The sequence below is a fragment of the Populus nigra genome, chromosome 15, assembly GCF_951802175.1.
Source record: "Populus nigra chromosome 15, ddPopNigr1.1, whole genome shotgun sequence".
Classification (NCBI taxonomy): domain Eukaryota; kingdom Viridiplantae; phylum Streptophyta; class Magnoliopsida; order Malpighiales; family Salicaceae; genus Populus; species Populus nigra.
In genome coordinates, this window is record NC_084866.1 from 13,339,096 (window position 1) to 13,347,985 (window position 8,890).

Here is an 8,890-nt window from a genome sequence, read left to right on the forward strand (position 1 = left end):
TTAATCTTCCAAAACGAAAGTTTCAATCCCTGCCCGTTTTCGATCTTGCTTTAGTTGGGAACCCCAAAAGACCTTTCTGTTGAATAAACCTTCTGCATCTCGTATCGATATGTTCTAATGGTTAGGTAATGAAAGTTCAACTGAAAGTAGCTGGAATTTTCCGTGCAGCTCCTGCTTAGGGGACTTTGTATTCCTGCTTAATAATGGGTGCAACCGTGCAGGCTCTAGCCTGGATTGGCTATAGAAGCTTGCAACTAAGCTATCATATTCAAACTAGAATCTCATTTTGCTTTTAACTTACAATTCACAGAAAGGTTACAGTAAAGGTTTCAAATGACGTGCATTTTATCATATATGCATGCACTCACATTAGAATCTTATCTTGCTTTAATTTATAATGCCAGTCATTTCTTAAAAGGATACAGTAAAAATTCTCTTTGCTATGTGAATAGTACAATACGCTTGCCATCAGCAACGAACACCATGGCTCTACCTCCAAGTTGTCCATCTCTTTTTTTTGTATGAGAGCACTAAGGCCCCTTTTAGGGCTCTAATTTTCTTACTGAATAGTAATCACTCGCACTGTAAAAGTAATTAGTTACTCAAATCGAAGGTAATCCGCATGTTAATTTGAAGCCAGCTAGGATACAACATTGAAGGACATAAAGTGAATCAGTTGCTATCACTCAACTGATAGAACTTCAGCATTGATAATGTTCTTATGACTAGTTACCTCATATATATACGAGAAAATTTATGCTGATAATACAATAACTATAGTAATATGCTATTAGTTATTTCTTGAAATTCATTTGAAAAAAAAGATAAAGATAAACAAAAAAATCTTAGGCTGTTTAGAGCAAATGAAGAAATTGCATGATTGGTATGTGACAGGGTTCAGGATCAGCACCTTACAATTTAGCCCAACTAATTGCATCATTTATTGGCCTAGGATTGCAGAACTTACACCCCATGGCACCAGGTCTTGGCATAGGATGGACACTAGATAAGAGCCACAACACTTACCAGCCCAAAGTTTATCAGCCACAAATCCTCTCCGGGTCTCCCAATTCCAAACACGAATATCTCTTCTTTGGCTTCTAGCACTACACTACATGGTTCACTATTTTGCTTGACGTAGGAGGTGTGATGCAGTCTCTGAGAAGCTCAGTTAATCCAACCAGCCCATCACATACACATCTCTATTTAGCTTTGAAATGTAGCAACACTATCCCGAAGGCACAGTAATGCCTAGACAGACATGCCCGAACAACATAAAAGCATGTTCATACCCTATATATAGCCTAGTACTTGACACCATTCTTTCTCATTCAACAGTGTAACATCAATTATTAAGGGCTATTATCTTGAATAATTGCCTCTAAACTAGGTCATATAGTGTTTTCCCATATATACCCCTTTTCACATGCGTGGTTCATGGGTATAAAAACATCAATGAACCACTAGGTAGGCAAGGGAGGATGATCAATTTCATACACACACAAACATACTGTATTCTCGTTGTACTTGCAATTATCATCTTCATCAGTACACGATGCTACATTCAATATATAACATTTAAGGCTGCTTTTCTTATATAGCTTTACTTAAACATCAGATAATCTTCTAGGCTCAATAAATAATTTCTTTTGCAGGTGTTACGCCTTTCAGCTCAATTATTAGCCGTGAAAAGAACCAAATCCAGTGAAGATTGTCTCAGAGCTGGTTGGTATTGTTAAAGAAATTCAGATCAAACATAAAAAGAAGCTATAATTTTCAATAAGATATTTATTATGAATGCTTAAGTTAACCTAAATACAAAGGAATTATATATAGGTTAAGTTTTGTGCTTGCGGCTGAAGAATAAATAAAACTAGATAAATATTTATTACTTAACATGTATGATGGTTCACAAGAGTTGGACTAGTAAAATTAAAATTTGATGTGCATTCGGCTGTTTGCTAGGTCAACTTTATTTTGTTTCGAATTCACAGACTTCCATTTTTGCAACTATAGGCTTAAAAATTTGTTCCAAGAGAAACTAGGATAACTGACAAATTTTGGTCGAAACTAAATCATCAGGGCTTGCTGTTATGTTCTGTCCAAACATAGACTGGTTTCCTTTCATCATCTCACAGCCATGGCCACCTCAAGATGTCTTCTATAGTGCTTCAAGCTGTAGGATATGCTCTACGCAGGGGATTGTTATATAAATCTCCTGGAAACGAAGTTGGCAACTACTCATAAGAACTTAAGCAGTGAAGAAATTCTATCAGCTCAGTAATAAGCCATGCATGATCACTTAATTATGCATTCAGTATAGCTTGGCAAATATCATTACAGGCTTTAGGGTTTCTCGTGCTACCTCTTTCTCCTGTCTCTCACAGTCCTCTCTTTTGTTATGTTTAATTCACCAAATTAAATGGTCGGCAGGAGCATTTTCCTTTCCAAATCTAGAATTCACATTTTTTTCTGTCTTATAAATACTTTGCCTCTTATGTGAGTCTTGTCATGTCCCTCGTAATTTGTCAATTGGTTATCTATATATATAGTAATATTGAGTAGAGTTTTATTAAAACACCACTATTAAAAAAATACGGTGACCGAAGGAATAAAAACTTAGAAATTAATTACGTCAGTTAAAGATACATTCAAGATTTCTATTCAGATTAGAAGTGTTTGTGTAATTGAAGTTTCTGGTTAATTCAGATTAGAAGTGTTTGTGTAATTGAAGTTTCTAACCAGAAAAACCTTTATAGAGAAGAATATATAATAGTTTGATATTGAAAATTATTTATGACTAACCTATCATGCATTAAATTAAATATGAGCCAAATGAACATATCAATTTTAGGAGGTGCAAAACCTTTTTACAACAAACAGAAAAAAAAAAAACCCTCAAACAAATAGTTTATTTAGAAATTTGCATTAGAATGAACTAAATAAGTGTGGAAACTATCAATTTTCATACCTTTCTACCTTCATGTCTAGAAAAAACTAAAACACAATTCATCTTTGCAACTAAACTTTCCTGCATACAAAGCTCATGATCTCAGCTATAAATAGTCTAAAAAATAATTTTTAAAGAAGAATTCAAGTACCTAGCCAAAAATCAATCCAAAACCAAATATTACTACCATCATCCATCATGAACCCAATGCTAGACTAAGACAATGTTTGGCTCTACGGTCAGAAAATGTTTTTGAAAAAATTTAAAATTTTTTTGTTTTTGTTTTAAATTAATATGTTTTGATGTTTTCAGATTATTTTGATATGTTAATATCAAAAATAATTTTTTAAAAAACAATATTATTTTAATGTGTTTTGAAATAAAAAATACTTTAAAAAACAACCATTATTATACTTTCAAACACCACCTTAAGTGCTTAAGTGGAAACAATACCACCCCTTTTAACTTCATCATATGGATAGATATCTATCAATTCACTATCTATCTATCATGATATATATACATATATACTAACATTATAATAAAAAAGTACTACTAATAACAAGTAAATTCTACCTCAACTTTAATTAAGAAAATAACTAATATTGGTAAAATATTAAATTTCTAAAAATATTTATTTAGTTTTTGGAATGCATACTGAAATATAGGTTAATCTTTTTCATTATTTTCATATTTAGACACTATATTGAACCGTAAATAACATAAAATGAGCTTATTAAATAACTCAAAAACTATGATTATAAATCTACTATATTTACACTTTTTCTTTTTCTTTTTTGTATTTTCAATCTAAATTACTTTGTACATCTTTTCTCATAGAAACATGGTGGTGGCACTGTCTCTGTGTGTGTGTACCTTTTTCTTAGGGTTTTATTGTTTGTTTTGTATAATCCAAAATAAATAAAAAAAATAAAAAACACAAAACACAAACCTTATTGCATAATTTAAAGTGAAAGAATTCCTCAAATTAATATATAAAAACAAATCCTATAACATAAAATCGTTATGATCACGTGGTATTGAAAATTCCAGAAAATATTGTATGGCGAGTATATATCCTTTGCCACATCGTAATCTGTCAATCGATTATTACACACCCGAGTCAACATACCAAAATTTATGTCAATTTTACTATTACAATGACTGGGCTCTTTAGGCACTATGAGACAGACACATGTAAGGAGTCCTGTAGACGATGAATGCTATGATCCTATCAAATAATTACAGCTTCGACAGACCAAAACATGTTAGATAAATCATAGTCAAGTGGGATCATGCAAGACTTGGGGTCGATCTAGGTTCACTAACTAAAAGTAACATGAGAATTGACACAAATTCCTATGGAGTAGCTAGGAGTAGATGAATGTTATGGCCGGCCATGGAAATTGGATCATTACTATTATTAATATTTTCTACTGCTGTTGTCTGCTGCTAGAGCTTTCAAGGGCCTATTTTCTGAGTTCTCCGGAGGTTACAAGCAATAACGCACATGAATTAACTTGTGCTGTTAATCAAGATTGAATCCTATTCCCGAAAGATTTTAATGACACAATCCATATATTAGAAAATTAAAATCTCTAGATTTCTTGGCGGGTATCATCAAGTACCCTTTCCCTGGTTATAAGCAACAATGCACAGTAATTAACTCTACAGATTGAAAAAGAAAAAGAAAAAAGTTTCGACAACTAGGATCATCTTTAGACTATTTTAATTGTATGTAAATCGAGATTAAATCTTATTTTCAAAGTATTTTAATGGCATAATCCTCGTATTGGAAGACATATCTAGATATAACTTTAAAATTTGAACTTAAAAAGTTGAGAGGGCAATAAATCTCCTTAATCATATGTCTTGATTACTAGCTAGGGTTAGAAGGTGTGAAAGTTGACACCTTATTAATTAGGTAAGAAAGACGAGAATAATATTTATATTGTAATTTTTTTTTTCAATTATCATCTTCTTAATGATGCTATTTTAATTTAATTCCACTCAATTACTATATATATATATATATATAAAAAGAGAATATAGGTGATAATTCATGTCCAAAAACCTAAAGAAAAATTTTCTTAAAATGACCCATCAAAGAGCAATACGTACGTACTAATAAATCTAGACCGTTCCAGAGTTCAATCTAGAAATTATCAATCTGCATTAATTAGTTTGATGGTAGCTGGACGGGAACTAACCTAAAAGATAATGGCCGTGGAAAAATCATGCCGGCTCAGCTAGGAAGGGCCCAAAGGGGGGTGAAAATTTAGACTAGTAGCTAGAAGGGAGGGATAGAAATGCAATAGTGATCACTATTTTATCTACAATAATAATGTGCCGACAGAAACCAAATAATGCAACTCACTTTAGAAGCTTCATTGGCGTCCAGCAAAGCACTTACTTCGAAATCAGCATATCTTTTTCATTCAGGGATTTCCTTTTCTTTTTTCTCTACCAAGAAGAAGAAGAAGATGGTGTTGAAGCAATTATACGTACGATCAACTAGCTAGATAGGTCATTACCATGCATATTTGTACATATCTCTATATCCAAACCCTAGAATTAATGAAGCCATTTATGTATGGTTTAATTTAAGTTTCCCATTTCTATAACAAATTAATAAATAGAAACCTCTTTCTTTGTTGGAACAGTGCCATATTGTACAAGGTATTGCTGAAAGTTATTAAGGTATAATTAACGAGATTAATTGTTTCTTATCCTAAAAATGATTCTATATTTACAAGAATTTATATTGAATATTCAGGCTTTATATGCACAGAAAAACCTAATTATGTTTACCTGTATATATCAAACTTCGGATTAAATAAAGACAAATAATTTGTTTATTTATTTGTGAAACAATATAAAGAATTAAGGAATGTAACATAAATAATGTTGTTTGAAAATATTAACGATTCCGGCCAGTACTAACTTTCTGTTAGTTAGGTTGCGTTTAGTTAAGTTAGTCTAGGATATATAAATAATATATTTGGGTTGAATAAATAAATATATAAATATAAAATAAATATAATATTGAAATACTTTTAGAATGAATTTCTTTATTCTCAAAAAATAAAATAGATTCACAATACTCAAAACATGAAGTATTAGAGGAGATATCGCTACTGTCTGCCTCACTAATTAAACGCTGGAAAACAGAAAAGAAGGATGGATTGATGAATACTATGGCTAATCTAAAGATTTAATTTAATGGGGGATTTAAGGACTCATCTACTAGTCTATAACCTATCTATTCTTCAATTAAAGTAATTAAAGTAGCTTGTACGATATTCTACTTTCGAGGACTCCTATTATAGATGTTAAAACTAAGAACTTATTGTTGTATTGTAATAAAACTTAATAAAATATTAATTAACCCAACAATTCCCTTAAAACATGGCTTGATATCCCATAATGTTACCTTTGAAGATCTCTCCTAGGACTCGATATTTTATGGAAGTGTATATATATAACTCATACACATATATACTAGCAAGCTCTTTTGCACGTAACTTCAATGTCGAGAGAATTGTCTGTATTCAAATATTTTAATCTTCTAGTATTTATAAATAATTGGACTATATGGTGGACTAAACATCCCGTAAACAAGCTATATTAATTAAAGATCCTAATTTATTTATCTATCGATATCATGAGAGAGCAATGGAGTTACATACCTTTTGTACCTAGCTCCCGATAGAACTTAATTCTTGACCTGCATGCTGAAGTAGTACAAGGGGAAAATGTACCTCGTCTGCTCAGAATTAGAAGAATAATTATTGTTATTTTATGATATATTATTTTTTTTTTAGTTTTTCTCGAATAAAAGTTTTTATACTTGAAATTTACTCATAATTATATTATTTTATATTTATTTTTTATGAAGTAAAATAAAAATAATGAGATTCAAGATAGGAATCACTTAATTAATAATATTTTAATAAAATATTAAAGAATCATTTCAATTTAAAAATTTAATTACCAAATAAAATTTTAAAATATAATTTATATTATTTTCTAGTAATAAACCACGGTGCGGAAAATGTATCAAATTCATGTATTAATGAGAAGATAGATCATAGGTTGGAGACATCCGTTTTCAAAAAGAAAATTTTGAGAAGAACATAGACAGAAGATACTTTGAGGTGAAAGCTGGAAAAGCAAAGAGCTCTGAAAAGTGATATTGGCGCGGCTCAATCTGAGATCGGATTTTACTTTCACTCGTGTAAATCTGTCTTCGGATTGAACCTCACCAACATCGCTTTCTTTTGTTTCCATAGCATCCAGCAATTATTACAGTGTCTCTTCTTATAAGAAGAGGCAAATGATTATGCAAGAAGAAATATGTACACACATACACCATGAAAAATTCATGAAAAATAATGCGAACAAGGTTTTAGCTTTTATAAAGTTGCAGGCTCGGTACCACTTAATTACCAACTAAAAGGGAAAAGTGTGTACTTGAATAAAGAACTAGCTAGATATGGCCCCAAACTACTTTTCAAGGGACAATAATATGATCATTTAGGGTATCTAGATCTCTTGGTAAGAAAAAGGATGGTGGATTGGTGGAGTAAGAGGTGGAGGTGGTGATCTTGTTGGTGGTTAAGTCATGGAGTGGGATCTTGATATCATGATCACTTATGATATATTCCTTGAACTCAGTCAATTAACTTCAAGTCTTATTTTCAAAAGCAAAAAGATCCAAGACTTTTTAAGGGACAAATAATAAATATATTCCAAAATATTTATCAAACACGATCGAGTATGAAAATATATAGATTAAAGCAAACCCTATTATTCAATTATAATTAAAGTGGGATTCAAAAACAATAGGGGAGAAATAAAACAACAGATCAAAAGCAATAGCAACAAAATAACTACAACTTACTGTTAGTTCCAAACAAAAAGAAAGAGATTATCGTTGCACCAAGAAGAAATTGAAAAACTATAAAGAGTTGGAGCTTATGTTAATAGAGATCAAAGTGGGGCGATGCTAATTTGATTAGCATGATCCAGAAACAAAAGCTGGCTATTGGGTTGGATCAGTCAAAATATCATATGGAATGTACAAGCAATCAACTCAACTAAGGTTTGAAGAAGAAGAAGAAGAGAAATAACTAACAAGCTCAAGATATTTCTTGATGATGTATAGAATTATAGGAAGAGAAGTCGAGTGATCAAGGCCATATAGAAGGGACCTGGGACTCGGGGAGAAAGGGAGAGAATGGAGTGAGGAGGCAAGGTGTGGGGGAGGAAGAGAATGTATACTGGTAGGTTTTGCCTCGGGATGAGAAGGTGAAGAAGGTGAGGGGAATGATGTCAAGGGGAGCAACTTACTTTTAGGGTTTCTCATGCTTAGTTTGTACTCAATAAAATCAAACGCATGCCACCTGAAATGTTCCTCTTCACCAAAAAACCCAAACAACTCCTTTTGATTGTACCTTTATTTTAAGAATATATTAATTATATTTTAACACCCGTCTTTTTATATCATCATGCCTTGCATTCCATTTAATTAAATTAACCTTATTGTATTTTATGCTAAAAAGGAGAATAAGATACTTGGCTTATGTGTACCTAAGCATAAACAAATCCTCCTTATGGAAGCCTTATTGTAATGGATAAGTCGTTGAAGAGAAATATCTTAGAATTGAACCACGGGGAGAGATTGGGAGAATTGAACCCATAAATATATTTTCCTAGGCTTCTTAGTTTGCTTTTATATATAATTTAATTGATTTTGATTTAAATACGTATCTTAATAGGGTAAGGGCTGAGTAACTAATGACAAGACTATTCCATGGAAGGACTGACTACAGGTGTGCAGGCTCTTCCCACAAAGAGACTATCCACTTGGTCACTTGCTAGTGCACAAAATAAGTAAGTAGTCATCGAGAATTCGTACGTAAAAACTAAAGGTGGTCA

General features: G+C 31.8%; 1 long non-coding RNA gene across 2 annotated transcripts; it reads right to left on the reverse strand.

Moving 5' to 3' along the window:
• Window positions 1-91: 91 nt before the first annotated feature.
• Window positions 92-8,305, reverse strand: LOC133673767 (uncharacterized). 2 transcript variants are annotated; one of them, XR_009835058.1, is made up of 4 exons: window positions 7,854-8,305; window positions 6,640-6,716; window positions 5,328-5,413; window positions 92-2,218 (listed from the first exon to the last, which is right to left on the reverse strand). It is a non-coding gene; the product is annotated as an uncharacterized LOC133673767 (long non-coding RNA). The 2 variants fall into 2 exon arrangements; XR_009835057.1 differs by lacking the exon at window positions 5,328-5,413 and having other exon boundaries at window positions 7,854-8,297.
• Between the last annotated feature and the right edge of the window lie 585 nt (window positions 8,306-8,890).